Raw genomic sequence first — 27,533 nt, 5'->3', positions numbered from 1 at the left:
TGATGGCCATGGTGGAAGTCGTGATAGAGATTATTCTGCATATCGAAGTGGAAGCTCTAACAGGGATTCATATGGGAGTAACGGTAGGAGCCCAGTTACACCTTGTAAATCATAGAATTAGACTTAACCAGATCATTGTTTACTCTAATTTTATTTCAGTTCCTTAAAGGTAGAACTATGTTTAGCATAGACTTTTTTATAAGTTAAAGACCTTTGAATTGTTTTCTTAATAGCTCACTTAAAATAAAATGCTATGAAGGGTAAATGGGCAGTCTCATCTTTTTTTCTCATTACAGAAAAATTATTTTAACATTATTATTATTATTTATTTATTTATTTATTTTGCAGAACTTGTGCCTCTCCCCATAGTGGCCTGTCCAGTTGCGGAGCACAGGCTCCTGTCGCTCAGGCCCAGCGGTCGTGGCCCACGGTCCCAACCTCTCCACGGCATGTGGGATCTTCCCGGACCGGGGCACGAACCCGTGTCCCATGCATCGGCAGGCGGACTGTCAACCACTGCGCCACCAGGGAAGCCCTACTAAATCTTGTTAAAAGTTGCCACTCTACTGATTATTTAAAAATGCTAAAATAGAGGCTTTTACTGTCCAAGAAACTACTTAGGCTGAAAACTATTGCTCTCTCTTTTAAATAAATATGAAAGCCCTTCACCCTTGCTACATAGTTTATATTTTCATAGCAGAGACAGATAAAGCTTATCTTTTCCAATATTTAGCACTTTGAGTCATGTTATATGATACCAGAAAAATTTGTAATGTTTAAAGTTTGTTTCTCAATCATTAACTTCCCAGTTGACTCCCGTGTTGCACCAGCAGCACGAAGGGTCCCGCTGACATATGGAGGAATCAGTTGCTGTGATAGCAATACGAGAGGTGTATATGGAGGAGGTCCGGAAGGTTACTCAAGCAGCCAAAGTAATACTTATTCAAGTGGTTGTGAGCGTGGAAGACAGGAACAATGAGGGTTTCCACCCTCCGTGAATAGGGAGTACCTTGCTCCCTGTGACTCTCATACAGTAGCTCAGGTTGTGGGGCATCCAGATGAGGTTATGTGGGAAGCCAATCTGAAAGAGAGGGCCGAAGCAGATATTAAAAATAACACTCAGTTATGTACCAAATGTTCTTTACAAAGGAAAAGTTTAAGTTCTTTTCTTTAATTGATGCTTGAATACTACTAAAAGAAAAATGTTGGTTTGTGGGGACGAGGCATATATTACCTTTTCCTCTATGAATTTTCAGACAAAGTGAAAACATGGAATTATTCAAAGTACTTGCATAGTTGTTAATATTAATTGAAATATAGAATTTGTGTTTAAAATGTTCAAAATTTTCAGAATAAAAAAATCAGAATTTTCTTGAAACCTATGTCCTGTGAGAGAATATTCTGGTCTGTAGACTAGTTTAGCTATGTATATTGGCCACCTGGTTTTTTATTTAATTATTATAAACAATAATTGAAACTTGCCATATGAACTGTAGTTTGTGCTCTTAACTTTTTTAGCAGTTTTCTGATCCTTAATATGGTACAGACTTGAAACAGCCATTATCAAATTGCCATTTTACCCGTAGAATATGAATGAAGCCAAATGTAGCACGATATTGACTTCAAAACACAACAGAAGCTAAGAAGCCTACCCTTTCCATTATTAGATGGTTAGCCTAGTGAACAAACAAGAGAAGAGAGCAAACAAGGTCCTAGTGACCTCCAGGAATGAGGAATAAGAATTAACACATGAAGAGAACATTATTTATGGGAGATAGTTTCATATTTTGGAAACGGTACAGTGTTTTTCAAATGAGCCCTTTATTGCTAATAAACAAGAGAAGTCACTACTGCTATCATCATACAAGGTCAATAATTAAGGTTGTGCACTTAAAGGAGAGAGCCAACCACTTGGTGATTGAATATGTGACAGTAGTTACCAAAAATTAATGTTTTGCTCCAAGTTTGAGAAGTGTTCCCTACTGCTGGTAATTTAAAGGTTATGCCAAATGTATGGGGAACGGGAGATGTCAGAAAAGACAATGTTCAGTGGTAACATTGAAAGGGAAACGAAAATGTGCGTAAATGGAATTTTAGAAGGAGTAGTTTTTTTAAATGATTTTGGAGAGTGGAAGGATATCAGACTTTGGGATTTTTCTTTGAAACATTACTGTCAATTTTGAGATACTTACATAAGCATTCTTAAATTAAAGGTTCAGTATCACATGGAAGAGAAAATTATGGAGGTCCTCCTCGTAGAGAGCCAGTCTCTTTTCAGAGAGTTGGCTATATGTCACAAAGAGATGGTGGTTATGCTACTAGAGACAGGTAAGGGAAAACACAGTATATGAATTAAGTCATGGTTAATTTTGTTGTTCTTGTTGAAATTTACCGAACACAAAATTGAACCTTTAAAAGTGAACAAGTCAGTAACATTTAGTACACTTAACAGTGTTATGCAACCACCAGCTCTGTTCAGTTCCAAAACATTTCATTACCCCAAAATAAAATTAATAAGCAGTCACTCCCATTTTCTCCCCCCTTGTCCCTGGTAGGTACCCACCTGTGTCCTTATCTATGAATTTATCTAATCCTGACTATACCATACTAATGGAAGCAAACAATATGTGACCTTTATTATCCAGCTTCCCCTTAGCATAAATGTTTTCAAAGATCATTCATGCTCTAGCATGAATCAGTACTTCAGACCTTGTTTTTTTTTTTTTTTTGGCTGACTAAATATTCCATTTTATGTGCGATTAACATGGTTTGTTTATCCATCTGTGTGAGTTATTCCCATCATTGTGCTGTCATGAATACTCCTGTACAAGCATTTGGGTACCTGTTTTCAATTCTTTTTGAGTGTATATATACTTAGGAGTGGAATTCCTGGGACATATAGTAATTCTTTAATTTTTTAAGGAACTGCTGATCTGTTCCATAGAGCCGGTACTATTTTACATTTCTGCCACGCACATATACTTGATTTGTTTCTCTGCATCTGCACCAACACTTGATATATTCAGATTGTTTATTTTTAATTATAGCCAGTCTGATAAGTGGAAAGTGGATATTTCCTTTTGGTTTTGAATTTCATTTTCCTAATAAATATGTTGAGCAGCTTTTCATGTCCTTGTTGGTCATTGTATATCTTCTTTGAACAAAAGTATATTCAAGTCCTTTGCCCGTTTAAAATTTTTTGTCTTTTTGCTGTCTGAATTCTTTCTATATTCTGGATATGATAAGTTGCATTTAAAGTTTCATCTGCTTTATTTAATTTATTCAAGGAGAAATTATCCAAGCTCCCGAGCCAGCATGGATTATACTCCGCCACATAGAATCTATGCACACGGTTATTATGGACATTTAAGTTCTTGGAATGATCATCCCTCTAGAGGACATAGGTAATAAAAAATTTTGTGTTTATATCAAATAAAAACATTCTTTTAAATTATGTGATCGTGACACATAACTTAAATTTATCACATAATTTATGACATTCTTTTAAATTTAGTGATCGTGATGGCCATGGTGGAAGTCGTGATAGAGATTATTCTGCATATCGAAGTGGAAGCTCTAACAGGGATTCATATGGGAGTAACGGTAGGAGCCCAGTTACACCTTGTAAATCATAGAATTAGACTTAACCAGATCATTGTTTACTCTAATTTTATTTCAGTTCCTTAAAGGTAGAACTATGTTTAGCATAGACTTTTTTATAAGTTAAAGACCTTTGAATTGTTTTCTTAATAGCTCACTTAAAATAAAATGCTATGAAGGGTAAATGGGCAGTCTCATCTTTTTTTCTCATTACAGAAAAATTATTTTAACATTATTATTATTATTTATTTATTTATTTATTTTGCAGAACTTGTGCCTCTCCCCATAGTGGCCTGTCCAGTTGCGGAGCACAGGCTCCTGTCGCTCAGGCCCAGCGGTCGTGGCCCACGGTCCCAACCTCTCCGCGGCATGTGGGATCTTCCCGGACCGGGGCACGAACCCGTGTCCCATGCATCGGCAGGCGGACTGTCAACCACTGCGCCACCAGGGAAGCCCTACTAAATCTTGTTAAAAGTTGCCACTCTACTGATTATTTAAAAATGCTAAAATAGAGGCTTTTACTGTCCAAGAAACTACTTAGGCTGAAAACGATTGCTCTCTCTTTTAAATAAATATGAAAGCCCTTCACCCTTGCTACATAGTTTATATTTTCATAGCAGAGACAGATAAAGCTTATCTTTTCCAATATTTAGCACTTTGAGTCATGTTATATGATACCAGAAAAATTTGTAATGTTTAAAGTTTGTTTCTCAATCATTAACTTCCCAGTTGACTCCCGTGTTGCACCAGCAGCACGAAGGGTCCCGCTGACATATGGAGGAATCAGTTGCTGTGATAGCAATACGAGAGGTGTATATGGAGGAGGTCCGGAAGGTTACTCAAGCAGCCAAAGTAATACTTATTCAAGTGGTTGTGAGCGTGGAAGACAGGAACAATGAGGGTTTCCACCCTCCGTGAATAGGGAGTACCTTGCTCCCTGTGACTCTCATACAGTAGCTCAGGTTGTGGGGCATCCAGATGAGGTTATGTGGGAAGCCAATCTGAAAGAGAGGGCCGAAGCAGATATTAAAAATAACACTCAGTTATGTACCAAATGTTCTTTACAAAGGAAAAGTTTAAGTTCTTTTCTTTAATTGATGCTTGAATACTACTAAAAGAAAAATGTTGGTTTGTGGGGACGAGGCATATATTACCTTTTCCTCTATGAATTTTCAGACAAAGTGAAAACATGGAATTATTCAAAGTACTTGCATAGTTGTTACTATTAATTGAAATATAGAATTTGTGTTTAAAATGTTCAAAATTTTCAGAATAAAAAAATCAGAATTTTCTTGAAACCTATGTCCTGTGAGAGAATGTTCTGGTCTGTAGACTAGTTTAGCTATGTATATTGGCCACCTGGTTTTTTATTTAATTATTATAAACAATAATTGAAACTTGCCATATGAACTGTAGTTTGTGCTCTTAACTTTTTTAGCAGTTTTCTGATCCTTAATATGGTACAGACTTGAAACAGCCATTATCAAATTGCCATTTTACCTGTAGAATATGAATGAAGCCAAATGTAGCACGATATTGACTTCAAAACACAACAGAAGCTAAGAAGCCTACCCTTTCCATTATTAGATGGTTAGCCTAGTGAACAAACAAGAGAAGAGAGCAAACAAGGTCCTAGTGACCTCCAGGAATGAGGAATAAGAATTAACACATGAAGAGAACATTATTTATGGGAGATAGTTTCATATTTTGGAAGCGGTACAGTGTTTTTCAAATGAGCCCTTTATTGCTAATAAACAAGAGAAGTCACTACTGCTATCATCATACAAGGTCAATAATTAAGGTTGTGCACTTAAAGGAGAGAGCCAACCACTTGGTGATTGAATATGTGACAGTAGTTACCAAAAATTAATGTTTTGCTCCAAGTTTGAGAAGTGTTCCCTACTGCTGGTAATTTAAAGGTTATGCCAAATGTATGGGGAACGGGAGATGTCAGAAAAGACAATGTTCAGTGGTAACATTGAAAGGGAAACGAAAATGTGCGTAAATGGAATTTTAGAAGGAGTAGTTTTTTTAAATGATTTTGGAGAGTGGAAGGATATCAGACTTTGGGATTTTTCTTTGAAACATTACTGTCAATTTTGAGATACTTACATAAGCATTCTTAAATTAAAGGTTCAGTATCACATGGAAGAGAAAATTATGGAGGTCCTCCTCGTAGAGAGCCAGTCTCTTTTCAGAGAGTTGGCTATATGTCACAAAGAGATGGTGGTTATGCTACTAGAGACAGGTAAGGGAAAACACAGTATATGAATTAAGTCATGGTTAATTTTGTTGTTCTTGTTGAAATTTACCGAACACAAAATTGAACCTTTAAAAGTGAACAAGTCAGTAACATTTAGTACACTTAACAGTGTTATGCAACCACCAGCTCTGTTCAGTTCCAAAACATTTCATTACCCCAAAATAAAATTAATAAGCAGTCACTCCCATTTTCTCCCCCCTTGTCCCTGGTAGGTACCCACCTGTGTCCTTATCTATGAATTTATCTAATCCTGACTATACCATACTAATGGAAGCAAACAATATGTGACCTTTATTATCCAGCTTCCCCTTAGCATAAATGTTTTCAAAGATCATTCATGCTCTAGCATGAATCAGTACTTCAGACCTTGTTTTTTTTTTTTTTTTGGCTGACTAAATATTCCATTTTATGTGCGATTAACATGGTTTGTTTATCCATCTGTGTGAGTTATTCCCATCATTGTGCTGTCATGAATACTCCTGTACAAGCATTTGGGTACCTGTTTTCAATTCTTTTTGAGTGTATATATACTTAGGAGTGGAATTCCTGGGACATATAGTAATTCTTTAATTTTTTAAGGAACTGCTGATCTGTTCCATAGAGCCGGTACTATTTTACATTTCTGCCACGCACATATACTTGATTTGTTTCTCTGCATCTGCACCAACACTTGATATATTCAGATTGTTTATTTTTAATTATAGCCAGTCTGATAAGTGGAAAGTGGATATTTCCTTTTGGTTTTGAATTTCATTTTCCTAATAAATATGTTGAGCAGCTTTTCATGTCCTTGTTGGTCATTGTATATCTTCTTTGAACAAAAGTATATTCAAGTCCTTTGCCCGTTTAAAATTTTTTGTCTTTTTGCTGTCTGAATTCTTTCTATATTCTGGATATGATAAGTTGCATTTAAAGTTTCATCTGCTTTATTTAATTTATTCAAGGAGAAATTATCCAAGCTCCCGAGCCAGCATGGATTATACTCCGCCACATAGAATCTATGCACACGGTTATTATGGACATTTAAGTTCTTGGAATGATCATCCCTCTAGAGGACATAGGTAATAAAAAATTTTGTGTTTATATCAAATAAAAACATTCTTTTAAATTATGTGATCGTGACACATAACTTAAATTTATCACATAATTTATGACATTCTTTTAAATTTAGTGATCGTGATGGCCATGGTGGAAGTCGTGATAGAGATTATTCTGCATATCGAAGTGGAAGCTCTAACAGGGATTCATATGGGAGTAACGGTAGGAGCCCAGTTACACCTTGTAAATCATAGAATTAGACTTAACCAGATCATTGTTTACTCTAATTTTATTTCAGTTCCTTAAAGGTAGAACTATGTTTAGCATAGCCTTTTTTATAAGTTAAAGACCTTTGAATTGTTTTCTTAATAGCTCACTTAAAATAAAATGCTATGAAGGGTAAATGGGCAGTCTCATCTTTTTTTCTCATTACAGAAAAATTATTTTAACATTATTATTATTATTTATTTATTTATTTATTTTGCAGAACTTGTGCCTCTCCCCATAGTGGCCTGTCCAGTTGCGGAGCACAGGCTCCTGTCGCTCAGGCCCAGCGGTCGTGGCCCACGGTCCCAACCTCTCCGCGGCATGTGGGATCTTCCCGGACCGGGGCACGAACCCGTGTCCCATGCATCGGCAGGCGGACTGTCAACCACTGCGCCACCAGGGAAGCCCTACTAAATCTTGTTAAAAGTTGCCACTCTACTGATTATTTAAAAATGCTAAAATAGAGGCTTTTACTGTCCAAGAAACTACTTAGGCTGAAAACTATTGCTCTCTCTTTTAAATAAATATGAAAGCCCTTCACCCTTGCTACATAGTTTATATTTTCATAGCAGAGACAGATAAAGCTTATCTTTTCCAATATTTAGCACTTTGAGTCATGTTATATGATACCAGAAAAATTTGTAATGTTTAAAGTTTGTTTCTCAATCATTAACTTCCCAGTTGACTCCCGTGTTGCACCAGCAGCACGAAGGGTCCCGCTGACATATGGAGGAATCAGTTGCTGTGATAGCAATACGAGAGGTGTATATGGAGGAGGTCCGGAAGGTTACTCAAGCAGCCAAAGTAATACTTATTCAAGTGGTTGTGAGCGTGGAAGACAGGAACAATGAGGGTTTCCACCCTCCGTGAATAGGGAGTACCTTGCTCCCTGTGACTCTCATACAGTAGCTCAGGTTGTGGGGCATCCAGATGAGGTTATGTGGGAAGCCAATCTGAAAGAGAGGGCCGAAGCAGATATTAAAAATAACACTCAGTTATGTACCAAATGTTCTTTACAAAGGAAAAGTTTAAGTTCTTTTCTTTAATTGATGCTTGAATACTACTAAAAGAAAAATGTTGGTTTGTGGGGACGAGGCATATATTACCTTTTCCTCTATGAATTTTCAGACAAAGTGAAAACATGGAATTATTCAAAGTACTTGCATAGTTGTTACTATTAATTGAAATATAGAATTTGTGTTTAAAATGTTCAAAATTTTCAGAATAAAAAAATCAGAATTTTCTTGAAACCTATGTCCTGTGAGAGAATGTTCTGGTCTGTAGACTAGTTTAGCTATGTATATTGGCCACCTGGTTTTTTATTTAATTATTATAAACAATAATTGAAACTTGCCATATGAACTGTAGTTTGTGCTCTTAACTTTTTTAGCAGTTTTCTGATCCTTAATATGGTACAGACTTGAAACAGCCATTATCAAATTGCCATTTTACCTGTAGAATATGAATGAAGCCAAATGTAGCACGATATTGACTTCAAAACACAACAGAAGCTAAGAAGCCTACCCTTTCCATTATTAGATGGTTAGCCTAGTGAACAAACAAGAGAAGAGAGCAAACAAGGTCCTAGTGACCTCCAGGAATGAGGAATAAGAATTAACACATGAAGAGAACATTATTTATGGGAGATAGTTTCATATTTTGGAAGTGGTACAGTGTTTTTCAAATGAGCCCTTTATTGCTAATAAACAAGAGAAGTCACTACTGCTATCATCATACAAGGTCAATAATTAAGGTTGTGCACTTAAAGGAGAGAGCCAACCACGTGGTGATTGAATATGTGACAGTAGTTACCAAAAATTAATGTTTTGCTCCAAGTTTGAGAAGTGTTCCCTACTGCTGGTAATTTAAAGGTTATGCCAAATGTATGGGGAATGGGAGATGTCAGAAAATACAATGTTCAGTGGTAACATTGAAAGGGAAACGAAAATGTGCGTAAATGGAATTTTAGAAGGAGTAGTTTTTTTAAATGATTTTGGAGAGTGGAAGGATATCAGACTTTGGGATTTTTCTTTGAAACATTACTGTCAATTTTGAGATACTTACATAAGCATTCTTAAATTAAAGGTTCAGTATCACATGGAAGAGAAAATTATGGAGGTCCTCCTCATAGAGAGCCAGTCTCTTTTCAGAGAGTTGGCTATATGTCACAAAGAGATGGTGGTTATGCTACTAGAGACAGGTAAGGGAAAACACAGTATATGAATTAAGTCATGGTTAATTTTGTTGTTCTTGTTGAAATTTACCTAACACAAAATTGAACCTTTAAAAGTGAACAAGTCAGTAACATTTAGTACACTTAACAGTGTTATGCAACCACCAGCTCTGTTCAGTTCCAAAACATTTCATTACCCCAAAATAAAATTAATAAGCAGTCACTCCCATTTTCTCCCCCCTTGTCCCTGGTAGGTACCCACCTGTGTCCTTATCTATGAATTTATCTAATCCTGACTATACCATACTAATGGAAGCAAACAATATGTGACCTTTATTATCCAGCTTCCCCTTAGCATAAATGTTTTCAAAGATCATTCATGCTCTAGCATGAATCAGTACTTCAAACCTTGTTTTTTTTTTTTTTTGGCTGACTAAATATTCCATTTTATGTGCGATTAACATGGTTTGTTTATCCATCTGTGTGAGTTATTCCCATCATTGTGCTGTCATGAATACTCCTGTACAAGCATTTGGGTACCTGTTTTCAATTCTTTTTGAGTGTATATATACTTAGGAGTGGAATTCCTGGGACATATAGTAATTCTTTAATTTTTTAAGGAACTGCTGATCTGTTCCATAGAGCCGGTACTATTTTACATTTCTGCCACGCACATATACTTGATTTGTTTCTCTGCATCTGCACCAACACTTGATATATTCAGATTGTTTATTTTTAATTATAGCCAGTCTGATAAGTGGAAAGTGGATATTTCCTTTTGGTTTTGAATTTCATTTTCCTAATAAATATGTTGAGCAGCTTTTCATGTCCTTGTTGGTCATTGTATATCTTCTTTGAACAAAAGTATATTCAAGTCCTTTGCCCGTTTAAAATTTTTTGTCTTTTTGCTGTCTGAATTCTTTCTATATTCTGGATATGATAAGTTGCATTTAAAGTTTCATCTGCTTTATTTAATTTATTCAAGGAGAAATTATCCAAGCTCCCGAGCCAGCATGGATTATACTCCGCCACATAGAATCTATGCACACGGTTATTATGGACATTTAAGTTCTTGGAATGATCATCCCTCTAGAGGACATAGGTAATAAAAAATTTTGTGTTTATATCAAATAAAAACATTCTTTTAAATTATGTGATCGTGACACATAACTTAAATTTATCACATAATTTATGACATTCTTTTAAATTTAGTGATCGTGATGGCCATGGTGGAAGTCGTGATAGAGATTATTCTGCATATCGAAGTGGAAGCTCTAACAGGGATTCATATGGGAGTAACGGTAGGAGCCCAGTTACACCTTGTAAATCATAGAATTAGACTTAACCAGATCATTGTTTACTCTAATTTTATTTCAGTTCCTTAAAGGTAGAACTATGTTTAGCATAGCCTTTTTTATAAGTTAAAGACCTTTGAATTGTTTTCTTAATAGCTCACTTAAAATAAAATGCTATGAAGGGTAAATGGGCAGTCTCATCTTTTTTTCTCATTACAGAAAAATTATTTTAACATTATTATTATTATTTATTTATTTATTTATTTTGCAGAACTTGTGCCTCTCCCCATAGTGGCCTGTCCAGTTGCGGAGCACAGGCTCCTGTCGCTCAGGCCCAGCGGTCGTGGCCCACGGTCCCAACCTCTCCGCGGCATGTGGGATCTTCCCGGACCGGGGCACGAACCCGTGTCCCATGCATCGGCAGGCGGACTGTCAACCACTGCGCCACCAGGGAAGCCCTACTAAATCTTGTTAAAAGTTGCCACTCTACTGATTATTTAAAAATGCTAAAATAGAGGCTTTTACTGTCCAAGAAACTACTTAGGCTGAAAACTATTGCTCTCTCTTTTAAATAAATATGAAAGCCCTTCACCCTTGCTACATAGTTTATATTTTCATAGCAGAGACAGATAAAGCTTATCTTTTCCAATATTTAGCACTTTGAGTCATGTTATATGATACCAGAAAAATTTGTAATGTTTAAAGTTTGTTTCTCAATCATTAACTTCCCAGTTGACTCCCGTGTTGCACCAGCAGCACGAAGGGTCCCGCTGACATATGGAGGAATCAGTTGCTGTGATAGCAATACGAGAGGTGTATATGGAGGAGGTCCGGAAGGTTACTCAAGCAGCCAAAGTAATACTTATTCAAGTGGTTGTGAGCGTGGAAGACAGGAACAATGAGGGTTTCCACCCTCCGTGAATAGGGAGTACCTTGCTCCCTGTGACTCTCATACAGTAGCTCAGGTTGTGGGGCATCCAGATGAGGTTATGTGGGAAGCCAATCTGAAAGAGAGGGCCGAAGCAGATATTAAAAATAACACTCAGTTATGTACCAAATGTTCTTTACAAAGGAAAAGTTTAAGTTCTTTTCTTTAATTGATGCTTGAATACTACTAAAAGAAAAATGTTGGTTTGTGGGGACGAGGCATATATTACCTTTTCCTCTATGAATTTTCAGACAAAGTGAAAACATGGAATTATTCAAAGTACTTGCATAGTTGTTACTATTAATTGAAATATAGAATTTGTGTTTAAAATGTTCAAAATTTTCAGAATAAAAAAATCAGAATTTTCTTGAAACCTATGTCCTGTGAGAGAATGTTCTGGTCTGTAGACTAGTTTAGCTATGTATATTGGCCACCTGGTTTTTTATTTAATTATTATAAACAATAATTGAAACTTGCCATATGAACTGTAGTTTGTGCTCTTAACTTTTTTAGCAGTTTTCTGATCCTTAATATGGTACAGACTTGAAACAGCCATTATCAAATTGCCATTTTACCTGTAGAATATGAATGAAGCCAAATGTAGCACGATATTGACTTCAAAACACAACAGAAGCTAAGAAGCCTACCCTTTCCATTATTAGATGGTTAGCCTAGTGAACAAACAAGAGAAGAGAGCAAACAAGGTCCTAGTGACCTCCAGGAATGAGGAATAAGAATTAACACATGAAGAGAACATTATTTATGGGAGATAGTTTCATATTTTGGAAGTGGTACAGTGTTTTTCAAATGAGCCCTTTATTGCTAATAAACAAGAGAAGTCACTACTGCTATCATCATACAAGGTCAATAATTAAGGTTGTGCACTTAAAGGAGAGAGCCAACCACTTGGTGATTGAATATGTGACAGTAGTTACCAAAAATTAATGTTTTGCTCCAAGTTTGAGAAGTGTTCCCTACTGCTGGTAATTTAAAGGTTATGCCAAATGTATGGGGAACGGGAGATGTCAGAAAATACAATGTTCAGTGGTAACATTGAAAGGGAAACGAAAATGTGCGTAAATGGAATTTTAGAAGGAGTAGTTTTTTTAAATGATTTTGGAGAGTGGAAGGATATCAGACTTTGGGATTTTTCTTTGAAACATTACTGTCAATTTTGAGATACTTACATAAGCATTCTTAAATTAAAGGTTCAGTATCACATGGAAGAGAAAATTATGGAGGTCCTCCTCATAGAGAGCCAGTCTCTTTTCAGAGAGTTGGCTATATGTCACAAAGAGATGGTGGTTATGCTACTAGAGACAGGTAAGGGAAAACACAGTATATGAATTAAGTCATGGTTAATTTTGTTGTTCTTGTTGAAATTTACCTAACACAAAATTGAACCTTTAAAAGTGAACAAGTCAGTAACATTTAGTACACTTAACAGTGTTATGCAACCACCAGCTCTGTTCAGTTCCAAAACATTTCATTACCCCAAAATAAAATTAATAAGCAGTCACTCCCATTTTCTCCCCCCTTGTCCCTGGTAGGTACCCACCTGTGTCCTTATCTATGAATTTATCTAATCCTGACTATACCATACTAATGGAAGCAAACAATATGTGACCTTTATTATCCAGCTTCCCCTTAGCATAAATGTTTTCAAAGATCATTCATGCTCTAGCATGAATCAGTACTTCAAACCTTGTTTTTTTTTTTTTTTGGCTGACTAAATATTCCATTTTATGTGCGATTAACATGGTTTGTTTATCCATCTGTGTGAGTTATTCCCATCATTGTGCTGTCATGAATACTCCTGTACAAGCATTTGGGTACCTGTTTTCAATTCTTTTTGAGTGTATATATACTTAGGAGTGGAATTCCTGGGACATATAGTAATTCTTTAATTTTTTAAGGAACTGCTGATCTGTTCCATAGAGCCGGTACTATTTTACATTTCTGCCACGCACATATACTTGATTTGTTTCTCTGCATCTGCACCAACACTTGATATATTCAGATTGTTTATTTTTAATTATAGCCAGTCTGATAAGTGGAAAGTGGATATTTCCTTTTGGTTTTGAATTTCATTTTCCTAATAAATATGTTGAGCAGCTTTTCATGTCCTTGTTGGTCATTGTATATCTTCTTTGAACAAAAGTATATTCAAGTCCTTTGCCCGTTTAAAATTTTTTGTCTTTTTGCTGTCTGAATTCTTTCTATATTCTGGATATGATAAGTTGCATTTAAAGTTTCATCTGCTTTATTTAATTTATTCAAGGAGAAATTATCCAAGCTCCCGAGCCAGCATGGATTATACTCCGCCACATAGAATCTATGCACACGGTTATTATGGACATTTAAGTTCTTGGAATGATCATCCCTCTAGAGGACATAGGTAATAAAAAATTTTGTGTTTATATCAAATAAAAACATTCTTTTAAATTATGTGATCGTGACACATAACTTAAATTTATCACATAATTTATGACATTCTTTTAAAGTTAGTGATCGTGATGGCCATGGTGGAAGTCGTGATAGAGATTATTCTGCATATCGAAGTGGAAGCTCTAACAGGGATTCATATGGGAGTAACGGTAGGAGCCCAGTTACACCTTGTAAATCATAGAATTAGACTTAACCAGATCATTGTTTACTCTAATTTTATTTCAGTTCCTTAAAGGTAGAACTATGTTTAGCATAGCCTTTTTTATAAGTTAAAGACCTTTGAATTGTTTTCTTAATAGCTCACTTAAAATAAAATGCTATGAAGGGTAAATGGGCAGTCTCATCTTTTTTTCTCATTACAGAAAAATTATTTTAACATTATTATTATTATTTATTTATTTATTTATTTTGCAGAACTTGTGCCTCTCCCCATAGTGGCCTGTCCAGTTGCGGAGCACAGGCTCCTGTCGCTCAGGCCCAGCGGTCGTGGCCCACGGTCCCAACCTCTCCACGGCATGTGGGATCTTCCCGGACCGGGGCACGAACCCGTGTCCCATGCATCGGCAGGCGGACTGTCAACCACTGCGCCACCAGGGAAGCCCTACTAAATCTTGTTAAAAGTTGCCACTCTACTGATTATTTAAAAATGCTAAAATAGAGGCTTTTACTGTCCAAGAAACTACTTAGGCTGAAAACTATTGCTCTCTCTTTTAAATAAATATGAAAGCCCTTCACCCTTGCTACATAGTTTATATTTTCATAGCAGAGACAGATAAAGCTTATCTTTTCCAATATTTAGCACTTTGAGTCATGTTATATGATACCAGAAAAATTTGTAATGTTTAAAGTTTGTTTCTCAATCATTAACTTCCCAGTTGACTCCCGTGTTGCACCAGCAGCACGAAGGGTCCCGCTGACATATGGAGGAATCAGTTGCTGTGATAGCAATACGAGAGGTGTATATGGAGGAGGTCCGGAAGGTTACTCAAGCAGCCAAAGTAATACTTATTCAAGTGGTTGTGAGCGTGGAAGACAGGAACAATGAGGGTTTCCACCCTCCGTGAATAGGGAGTACCTTGCTCCCTGTGACTCTCATACAGTAGCTCAGGTTGTGGGGCATCCAGATGAGGTTATGTGGGAAGCCAATCTGAAAGAGAGGGCCGAAGCAGATATTAAAAATAACACTCAGTTATGTACCAAATGTTCTTTACAAAGGAAAAGTTTAAGTTCTTTTCTTTAATTGATGCTTGAATACTACTAAAAGAAAAATGTTGGTTTGTGGGGACGAGGCATATATTACCTTTTCCTCTATGAATTTTCAGACAAAGTGAAAACATGGAATTATTCAAAGTACTTGCATAGTTGTTAATATTAATTGAAATATAGAATTTGTGTTTAAAATGTTCAAAATTTTCAGAATAAAAAAATCAGAATTTTCTTGAAACCTATGTCCTGTGAGAGAATGTTCTGGTCTGTAGACTAGTTTAGCTATGTATATTGGCCACCTGTTTTTTTATTTAATTATTATAAACAATAATTGAAACTTGCCATATGAACTGTAGTTTGTGCTCTTAACTTTTTTAGCAGTTTTCTGATCCTTAATATGGTACAGACTTGAAACAGCCATTATCAAATTGCCATTTTACCCTTAGAATATGAATGAAGCCAAATGTAGCACGATATTGACTTCAAAACACAACAGAAGCTAAGAAGCCTACCCTTTCCATTATTAGATGGTTAGCCTAGTGAACAAACAAGAGAAGAGAGCAAACAAGGTCCTAGTGACCTCCAGGAATGAGGAATAAGAATTAACACATGAAGAGAACATTATTTATGGGAGATAGTTTCATATTTTGGAAGCGGTACAGTGTTTTTCAAATGAGCCCTTTATTGCTAATAAACAAGAGAAGTCACTACTGCTATCATCATACAAGGTCAATAATTAAGGTTGTGCACTTAAAGGAGAGAGCCAACCACTTGGTGATTGAATATGTGACAGTAGTTACCAAAAATTAATGTTTTGCTCCAAGTTTGAGAAGTGTTCCCTACTGCTGGTAATTTAAAGGTTATGCCAAATGTATGGGGAACGGGAGATGTCAGAAAAGACAATGTTCAGTGGTAACATTGAAAGGGAAACGAAAATGTGCGTAAATGGAATTTTAGAAGGAGTAGTTTTTTTAAATGATTTTGGAGAGTGGAAGGATATCAGACTTTGGGATTTTTCTTTGAAACATTACTGTCAATTTTGAGATACTTACATAAGCATTCTTAAATTAAAGGTTCAGTATCACATGGAAGAGAAAATTATGGAGGTCCTCCTCGTAGAGAGCCAGTCTCTTTTCAGAGAGTTGGCTATATGTCACAAAGAGATGGTGGTTATGCTACTAGAGACAGGTAAGGGAAAACACAGTATATGAATTAAGTCATGGTTAATTTTGTTGTTCTTGTTGAAATTTACCTAACACAAAATTGAACCTTTAAAAGTGAACAAGTCAGTAACATTTAGTACACTTAACAGTGTTATGCAACCACCAGCTCTGTTCAGTTCCAAAACATTTCATTACCCCAAAATAAAATTAATAAGCAGTCACTCCCATTTTCTCCCCCCTTGTCCCTGGTAGGTACCCACCTGTGTCCTTATCTATGAATTTATCTAATCCTGACTATACCATACTAATGGAAGCAAACAATATGTGACCTTTATTATCCAGCTTCCCCTTAGCATAAATGTTTTCAAAGATCATTCATGCTCTAGCATGAATCAGTACTTCAGACCTTGTTTTTTTTTTTTTTTGGCTGACTAAATATTCCATTTTATGTGCGATTAACATGGTTTGTTTATCCATCTGTGTGAGTTATTCCCATCATTGTGCTGTCATGAATACTCCTGTACAAGCATTTGGGTACCTGTTTTCAATTCTTTTTGAGTGTATATATACTTAGGAGTGGAATTCCTGGGACATATAGTAATTCTTTAATTTTTTAAGGAACTGCTGATCTGTTCCATAGAGCCGGTACTATTTTACATTTCTGCCACGCACATATACTTGATTTGTTTCTCTGCATCTGCACCAACACTTGATATATTCAGATTGTTTATTTTTAATTATAGCCAGTCTGATAAGTGGAAAGTGGATATTTCCTTTTGGTTTTGAATTTCATTTTCCTAATAAATATGTTGAGCAGCTTTTCATGTCCTTGTTGGTCATTGTATATCTTCTTTGAACAAAAGTATATTCAAGTCCTTTGCCCGTTTAAAATTTTTTGTCTTTTTGCTGTCTGAATTCTTTCTATATTCTGGATATGATAAGTTGCATTTAAAGTTTCATCTGCTTTATTTAATTTATTCAAGGAGAAATTATCCAAGCTCCCGAGCCAGCATGGATTATACTCCGCCACATAGAATCTATGCACACGGTTATTATGGACATTTAAGTTCTTGGAATGATCATCCCTCTAGAGGACATAGGTAATAAAAAATTTTGTGTTTATATCAAATAAAAACATTCTTTTAAATTATGTGATCGTGACACATAACTTAAATTTATCACATAATTTATGACATTCTTTTAAAGTTAGTGATCGTGATGGCCATGGTGGAAGTCGTGATAGAGATTATTCTGCATATCGAAGTGGAAGCTCTAACAGGGATTCATATGGGAGTAACGGTAGGAGCCCAGTTACACCTTGTAAATCATAGAATTAGACTTAACCAGATCATTGTTTACTCTAATTTTATTTCAGTTCCTTAAAGGTAGAACTATGTTTAGCATAGACTTTTTTATAAGTTAAAGACCTTTGAATTGTTTTCTTAATAGCTCACTTAAAATAAAATGCTATGAAGGGTAAATGGGCAGTCTCATCTTTTTTTCTCATTACAGAAAAATTATTTTAACATTATTATTATTATTTATTTATTTATTTATTTTGCAGAACTTGTGCCTCTCCCCATAGTGGCCTGTCCAGTTGCGGAGCACAGGCTCCTGTCGCTCAGGCCCAGCGGTCGTGGCCCACGGTCCCAACCTCTCCGCGGCATGTGGGATCTTCCCGGACCGGGGCACGAACCCGTGTCCCATGCATCGGCAGGCGGACTGTCAACCACTGCGCCACCAGGGAAGCCCTACTAAATCTTGTTAAAAGTTGCCACTCTACTGATTATTTAAAAATGCTAAAATAGAGGCTTTTACTGTCCAAGAAACTACTTAGGCTGAAAACGATTGCTCTCTCTTTTAAATAAATATGAAAGCCCTTCACCCTTGCTACATAGTTTATATTTTCATAGCAGAGACAGATAAAGCTTATCTTTTCCAATATTTAGCACTTTGAGTCATGTTATATGATACCAGAAAAATTTGTAATGTTTAAAGTTTGTTTCTCAATCATTAACTTCCCAGTTGACTCCCGTGTTGCACCAGCAGCACGAAGGGTCCCGCTGACATATGGAGGAATCAGTTGCTGTGATAGCAATACGAGAGGTGTATATGGAGGAGGTCCGGAAGGTTACTCAAGCAGCCAAAGTAATACTTATTCAAGTGGTTGTGAGCGTGGAAGACAGGAACAATGAGGGTTTCCACCCTCCGTGAATAGGGAGTACCTTGCTCCCTGTGACTCTCATACAGTAGCTCAGGTTGTGGGGCATCCAGATGAGGTTATGTGGGAAGCCAATCTGAAAGAGAGGGCCGAAGCAGATATTAAAAATAACACTCAGTTATGTACCAAATGTTCTTTACAAAGGAAAAGTTTAAGTTCTTTTCTTTAATTGATGCTTGAATACTACTAAAAGAAAAATGTTGGTTTGTGGGGACGAGGCATATATTACCTTTTCCTCTATGAATTTTCAGACAAAGTGAAAACATGGAATTATTCAAAGTACTTGCATAGTTGTTACTATTAATTGAAATATAGAATTTGTGTTTAAAATGTTCAAAATTTTCAGAATAAAAAAATCAGAATTTTCTTGAAACCTATGTCCTGTGAGAGAATGTTCTGGTCTGTAGACTAGTTTAGCTATGTATATTGGCCACCTGGTTTTTTATTTAATTATTATAAACAATAATTGAAACTTGCCATATGAACTGTAGTTTGTGCTCTTAACTTTTTTAGCAGTTTTCTGATCCTTAATATGGTACAGACTTGAAACAGCCATTATCAAATTGCCATTTTACCTGTAGAATATGAATGAAGCCAAATGTAGCACGATATTGACTTCAAAACACAACAGAAGCTAAGAAGCCTACCCTTTCCATTATTAGATGGTTAGCCTAGTGAACAAACAAGAGAAGAGAGCAAACAAGGTCCTAGTGACCTCCAGGAATGAGGAATAAGAATTAACACATGAAGAGAACATTATTTATGGGAGATAGTTTCATATTTTGGAAGCGGTACAGTGTTTTTCAAATGAGCCCTTTATTGCTAATAAACAAGAGAAGTCACTACTGCTATCATCATACAAGGTCAATAATTAAGGTTGTGCACTTAAAGGAGAGAGCCAACCACTTGGTGATTGAATATGTGACAGTAGTTACCAAAAATTAATGTTTTGCTCCAAGTTTGAGAAGTGTTCCCTACTGCTGGTAATTTAAAGGTTATGCCAAATGTATGGGGAACGGGAGATGTCAGAAAATACAATGTTCAGTGGTAACATTGAAAGGGAAACGAAAATGTGCGTAAATGGAATTTTAGAAGGAGTAGTTTTTTTAAATGATTTTGGAGAGTGGAAGGATATCAGACTTTGGGATTTTTCTTTGAAACATTACTGTCAATTTTGAGATACTTACATAAGCATTCTTAAATTAAAGGTTCAGTATCACATGGAAGAGAAAATTATGGAGGTCCTCCTCGTAGAGAGCCAGTCTCTTTTCAGAGAGTTGGCTATATGTCACAAAGAGATGGTGGTTATGCTACTAGAGACAGGTAAGGGAAAACACAGTATATGAATTAAGTCATGGTTAATTTTGTTGTTCTTGTTGAAATTTACCTAACACAAAATTGAACCTTTAAAAGTGAACAAGTCAGTAACATTTAGTACACTTAACAGTGTTATGCAACCACCAGCTCTGTTCAGTTCCAAAACATTTCATTACCCCAAAATAAAATTAATAAGCAGTCACTCCCATTTTCTCCCCCCTTGTCCCTGGTAGGTACCCACCTGTGTCCTTATCTATGAATTTATCTAATCCTGAATATACCATACTAATGGAAGCAAACAATATGTGACCTTTATTATCCAGCTTCCCCTTAGCATAAATGTTTTCAAAGATCATTCATGCTCTAGCATGAATCAGTACTTCAGACCTTGTTTTTTTTTTTTTGGCTGACTAAATATTCCATTTTATGTGCGATTAACATGGTTTGTTTATCCATCTGTGTGAGTTATTCCCATCATTGTGCTGTCATGAATACTCCTGTACAAGCATTTGGGTACCTGTTTTCAATTCTTTTTGAGTGTATATATACTTAGGAGTGGAATTCCTGGGACATATAGTAATTCTTTAATTTTTTAAGGAACTGCTGATCTGTTCCATAGAGCCGGTACTATTTTACATTTCTGCCACGCACATATACTTGATTTGTTTCTCTGCATCTGCACCAACACTTGATATATTCAGATTGTTTATTTTTAATTATAGCCAGTCTGATAAGTGGAAAGTGGATATTTCCTTTTGGTTTTGAATTTCATTTTCCTAATAAATATGTTGAGCAGCTTTTCATGTCCTTGTTGGTCATTGTATATCTTCTTTGAACAAAAGTATATTCAAGTCCTTTGCCCGTTTAAAATTTTTTGTCTTTTTGCTGTCTGAATTCTTTCTATATTCTGGATATGATAAGTTGCATTTAAAGTTTCATCTGCTTTATTTAATTTATTCAAGGAGAAATTATCCAAGCTCCCGAGCCAGCATGGATTATACTCCGCCACATAGAATCTATGCACACGGTTATTATGGACATTTAAGTTCTTGGAATGATCATCCCTCTAGAGGACATAGGTAATAAAAAATTTTGTGTTTATATCAAATAAAAACATTCTTTTAAATTATGTGATCGTGACACATAACTTAAATTTATCACATAATTTATGACATTCTTTTAAAGTTAGTGATCGTGATGGCCATGGTGGAAGTCGTGATAGAGATTATTCTGCATATCGAAGTGGAAGCTCTAACAGGGATTCATATGGGAGTAACGGTAGGAGCCCAGTTACACCTTGTAAATCATAGAATTAGACTTAACCAGATCATTGTTTACTCTAATTTTATTTCAGTTCCTTAAAGGTAGAACTATGTTTAGCATAGCCTTTTTTATAAGTTAAAGACCTTTGAATTGTTTTCTTAATAGCTCACTTAAAATAAAATGCTATGAAGGGTAAATGGGCAGTCTCATCTTTTTTTCTCATTACAGAAAAATTATTTTAACATTATTATTATTTATTTATTTATTTATTTATTTTGCAGAACTTGTGCCTCTCCCCATAGTGGCCTGTCCAGTTGCGGAGCACAGGCTCCTGTCGCTCAGGCCCAGCGGTCGTGGCCCACGGTCCCAACCTCTCCGCGGCATGTGGGATCTTCCCGGACCGGGGCACGAACCCGTGTCCCATGCATCGGCAGGCGGACTGTCAACCACTGCGCCACCAGGGAAGCCCTACTAAATCTTGTTAAAAGTTGCCACTCTACTGATTATTTAAAAATGCTAAAATAGAGGCTTTTACTGTCCAAGAAACTACTTAGGCTGAAAACTATTGCTCTCTCTTTTAAATAAATATGAAAGCCCTTCACCCTTGCTACATAGTTTATATTTTCATAGCAGAGACAGATAAAGCTTATCTTTTCCAATATTTAGCACTTTGAGTCATGTTATATGATACCAGAAAAATTTGTAATGTTTAAAGTTTGTTTCTCAATCATTAACTTCCCAGTTGACTCCCGTGTTGCACCAGCAGCACGAAGGGTCCCGCTGACATATGGAGGAATCAGTTGCTGTGATAGCAATACGAGAGGTGTATATGGAGGAGGTCCGGAAGGTTACTCAAGCAGCCAAAGTAATACTTATTCAAGTGGTTGTGAGCGTGGAAGACAGGAACAATGAGGGTTTCCACCCTCCGTGAATAGGGAGTACCTTGCTCCCTGTGACTCTCATACAGTAGCTCAGGTTGTGGGGCATCCAGATGAGGTTATGTGGGAAGCCAATCTGAAAGAGAGGGCCGAAGCAGATATTAAAAATAACACTCAGTTATGTACCAAATGTTCTTTACAAAGGAAAAGTTTAAGTTCTTTTCTTTAATTGATGCTTGAATACTACTAAAAGAAAAATGTTGGTTTGTGGGGACGAGGCATATATTACCTTTTCCTCTATGAATTTTCAGACAAAGTGAAAACATGGAATTATTCAAAGTACTTGCATAGTTGTTACTATTAATTGAAATATAGAATTTGTGTTTAAAATGTTCAAAATTTTCAGAATAAAAAAATCAGAATTTTCTTGAAACCTATGTCCTGTGAGAGAATGTTCTGGTCTGTAGACTAGTTTAGCTATGTATATTGGCCACCTGGTTTTTTATTTAATTATTATAAACAATAATTGAAACTTGCCATATGAACTGTAGTTTGTGCTCTTAACTTTTTTAGCAGTTTTCTGATCCTTAATATGGTACAGACTTGAAACAGCCATTATCAAATTGCCATTTTACCCGTAGAATATGAATGAAGCCAAATGTAGCACGATATTGACTTCAAAACACAACAGAAGCTAAGAAGCCTACCCTTTCCATTATTAGATGGTTAGCCTAGTGAACAAACAAGAGAAGAGAGCAAACAAGGTCCTAGTGACCTCCAGGAATGAGGAATAAGAATTAACACATGAAGAGAACATTATTTATGGGAGATAGTTTCATATTTTGGAAGTGGTACAGTGTTTTTCAAATGAGCCCTTTATTGCTAATAAACAAGAGAAGTCACTACTGCTATCATCATACAAGGTCAATAATTAAGGTTGTGCACTTAAAGGAGAGAGCCAACCACTTGGTGATTGAATATGTGACAGTAGTTACCAAAAATTAATGTTTTGCTCCAAGTTTGAGAAGTGTTCCCTACTGCTGGTAATTTAAAGGTTATGCCAAATGTATGGGGAACGGGAGATGTCAGAAAATACAATGTTCAGTGGTAACATTGAAAGGGAAACGAAAATGTGCGTAAATGGAATTTTAGAAGGAGTAGTTTTTTTAAATGATTTTGGAGAGTGGAAGGATATCAGACTTTGGGATTTTTCTTTGAAACATTACTGTCAATTTTGAGATACTTACATAAGCATTCTTAAATTAAAGGTTCAGTATCACATGGAAGAGAAAATTATGGAGGTCCTCCTCATAGAGAGCCAGTCTCTTTTCAGAGAGTTGGCTATATGTCACAAAGAGATGGTGGTTATGCTACTAGAGACAGGTAAGGGAAAACACAGTATATGAATTAAGTCATGGTTAATTTTGTTGTTCTTGTTGAAATTTACCTAACACAAAATTGAACCTTTAAAAGTGAACAAGTCAGTAACATTTAGTACACTTAACAGTGTTATGCAACCATCAGCTCTGTTCAGTTCCAAAACATTTCATTACCCCAAAATAAAATTAATAAGCAGTCACTCCCATTTTCTCCCCCCTTGTCCCTGGTAGGTACCCACCTGTGTCCTTATCTATGAATTTATCTAATCCTGACTATACCATACTAATGGAAGCAAACAATATGTGACCTTTATTATCCAGCTTCCCCTTAGCATAAATGTTTTCAAAGATCATTCATGCTCTAGCATGAATCAGTACTTCAAACCTTGTTTTTTTTTTTTTTTGGCTGACTAAATATTCCATTTTATGTGCGATTAACATGGTTTGTTTATCCATCTGTGTGAGTTATTCCCATCATTGTGCTGTCATGAATACTCCTGTACAAGCATTTGGGTACCTGTTTTCAATTCTTTTTGAGTGTATATATACTTAGGAGTGGAATTCCTGGGACATATAGTAATTCTTTAATTTTTTAAGGAACTGCTGATCTGTTCCATAGAGCCGGTACTATTTTACATTTCTGCCACGCACATATACTTGATTTGTTTCTCTGCATCTGCACCAACACTTGATATATTCAGATTGTTTATTTTTAATTATAGCCAGTCTGATAAGTGGAAAGTGGATATTTCCTTTTGGTTTTGAATTTCATTTTCCTAATAAATATGTTGAGCAGCTTTTCATGTCCTTGTTGGTCATTGTATATCTTCTTTGAACAAAAGTATATTCAAGTCCTTTGCCCGTTTAAAATTTTTTGTCTTTTTGCTGTCTGAATTCTTTCTATATTCTGGATATGATAAGTTGCATTTAAAGTTTCATCTGCTTTATTTAATTTATTCAAGGAGAAATTATCCAAGCTCCCGAGCCAGCATGGATTATACTCCGCCACATAGAATCTATGCACACGGTTATTATGGACATTTAAGTTCTTGGAATGATCATCCCTCTAGAGGACATAGGTAATAAAAAATTTTGTGTTTATATCAAATAAAAACATTCTTTTAAATTATGTGATCGTGACACATAACTTAAATTTATCACATAATTTATGACATTCTTTTAAATTTAGTGATCGTGATGGCCATGGTGGAAGTCGTGATAGAGATTATTCTGCATATCGAAGTGGAAGCTCTAACAGGGATTCATATGGGAGTAACGGTAGGAGCCCAGTTACACCTTGTAAATCATAGAATTAGACTTAACCAGATCATTGTTTACTCTAATTTTATTTCAGTATCTTAAAGGTAGAACTATGTTTAGCATAGCCTTTTTTATAAGTTAAAGACCTTTGAATTGTTTTCTTAATAGCTCACTTAAAATAAAATGCTATGAAGGGTAAATGGGCAGTCTCATCTTTTTTTCTCATTACAGAAAAATTATTTTAACATTATTATTATTATTTATTTATTTATTTATTTTGCAGAACTTGTGCCTCTCCCCATAGTGGCCTGTCCAGTTGCGGAGCACAGGCTCCTGTCGCTCAGGCCCAGCGGTCGTGGCCCACGGTCCCAACCTCTCCACGGCATGTGGGATCTTCCCGGACCGGGGCACGAACCCGTGTCCCATGCATCGGCAGGCGGACTGTCAACCACTGCGCCACCAGGGAAGCCCTACTAAATCTTGTTAAAAGTTGCCACTCTACTGATTATTTAAAAATGCTAAAATAGAGGCTTTTACTGTCCAAGAAACTACTTAGGCTGAAAACTATTGCTCTCTCTTTTAAATAAATATGAAAGCCCTTCACCCTTGCTACATAGTTTATATTTTCATAGCAGAGACAGATAAAGCTTATCTTTTCCAATATTTAGCACTTTGAGTCATGTTATATGATACCAGAAAAATTTGTAATGTTTAAAGTTTGTTTCTCAATCATTAACTTCCCAGTTGACTCCCGTGTTGCACCAGCAGCACGAAGGGTCCCGCTGACATATGGAGGAATCAGTTGCTGTGATAGCAATACGAGAGGTGTATATGGAGGAGGTCCGGAAGGTTACTCAAGCAGCCAAAGTAATACTTATTCAAGTGGTTGTGAGCGTGGAAGACAGGAACAATGAGGGTTTCCACCCTCCGTGAATAGGGAGTACCTTGCTCCCTGTGACTCTCATACAGTAGCTCAGGTTGTGGGGCATCCAGATGAGGTTATGTGGGAAGCCAATCTGAAAGAGAGGGCCGAAGCAGATATTAAAAATAACACTCAGTTATGTACCAAATGTTCTTTACAAAGGAAAAGTTTAAGTTCTTTTCTTTAATTGATGCTTGAATACTACTAAAAGAAAAATGTTGGTTTGTGGGGACGAGGCATATATTACCTTTTCCTCTATGAATTTTCAGACAAAGTGAAAACATGGAATTATTCAAAGTACTTGCATAGTTGTTAATATTAATTGAAATATAGAATTTGTGTTTAAAATGTTCAAAATTTTCAGAATAAAAAAATCAGAATTTTCTTGAAACCTATGTCCTGTGAGAGAATGTTCTGGTCTGTAGACTAGTTTAGCTATGTATATTGGCCACCTGGTTTTTTATTTAATTATTATAAACAATAATTGAAACTTGCCATATGAACTGTAGTTTGTGCTCTTAACTTTTTTAGCAGTTTTCTGATCCTTAATATGGTACAGACTTGAAACAGCCATTATCAAATTGCCATTTTACCCGTAGAATATGAATGAAGCCAAATGTAGCACGATATTGACTTCAAAACACAACAGAAGCTAAGAAGCCTACCCTTTCCATTATTAGATGGTTAGCCTAGTGAACAAACAAGAGAAGAGAGCAAACAAGGTCCTAGTGACCTCCAGGAATGAGGAATAAGAATTAACACATGAAGAGAACATTATTTATGGGAGATAGTTTCATATTTTGGAAGCGGTACAGTGTTTTTCAAATGAGCCCTTTATTGCTAATAAACAAGAGAAGTCACTACTGCTATCATCATACAAGGTCAATAATTAAGGTTGTGCACTTAAAGGAGAGAGCCAACCACTTGGTGATTGAATATGTGACAGTAGTTACCAAAAATTAATGTTTTGCTCCAAGTTTGAGAAGTGTTCCCTACTGCTGGTAATTTAAAGGTTATGCCAAATGTATGGGGAACGGGAGATGTCAGAAAAGACAATGTTCAGTGGTAACATTGAAAGGGAAACGAAAATGTGCGTAAATGGAATTTTAGAAGGAGTAGTTTTTTTAAATGATTTTGGAGAGTGGAAGGATATCAGACTTTGGGATTTTTCTTTGAAACATTACTGTCAATTTTGAGATACTTACATAAGCATTCTTAAATTAAAGGTTCAGTATCACATGGAAGAGAAAATTATGGAGGTCCTCCTCGTAGAGAGCCAGTCTCTTTTCAGAGAGTTGGCTATATGTCACAAAGAGATGGTGGTTATGCTACTAGAGACAGGTAAGGGAAAACACAGTATATGAATTAAGTCATGGTTAATTTTGTTGTTCTTGTTGAAATTTACCTAACACAAAATTGAACCTTTAAAAGTGAACAAGTCAGTAACATTTAGTACACTTAACAGTGTTATGCAACCACCAGCTCTGTTCAGTTCCAAAACATTTCATTACCCCAAAATAAAATTAATAAGCAGTCACTCCCATTTTCTCCCCCCTTGTCCCTGGTAGGTACCCACCTGTGTCCTTATCTATGAATTTATCTAATCCTGACTATACCATACTAATGGAAGCAAACAATATGTGACCTTTATTATCCAGCTTCCCCTTAGCATAAATGTTTTCAAAGATCATTCATGCTCTAGCATGAATCAGTACTTCAGACCTTGTTTTTTTTTTTTTTTGGCTGACTAAATATTCCATTTTATGTGCGATTAACATGGTTTGTTTATCCATCTGTGTGAGTTATTCCCATCATTGTGCTGTCATGAATACTCCTGTACAAGCATTTGGGTACCTGTTTTCAATTCTTTTTGAGTGTATATATACTTAGGAGTGGAATTCCTGGGACATAT

This window comes from Mesoplodon densirostris, assembly GCF_025265405.1.
Source record: "Mesoplodon densirostris isolate mMesDen1 chromosome Y unlocalized genomic scaffold, mMesDen1 primary haplotype SUPER_Y_unloc_1, whole genome shotgun sequence".
NCBI classification, from domain to species: Eukaryota; Metazoa; Chordata; class Mammalia; order Artiodactyla; family Ziphiidae; genus Mesoplodon; species Mesoplodon densirostris.
The sequence above is the reverse complement of the archived record's forward strand: the minus strand, read 5'-3'. Positions refer to the sequence as shown.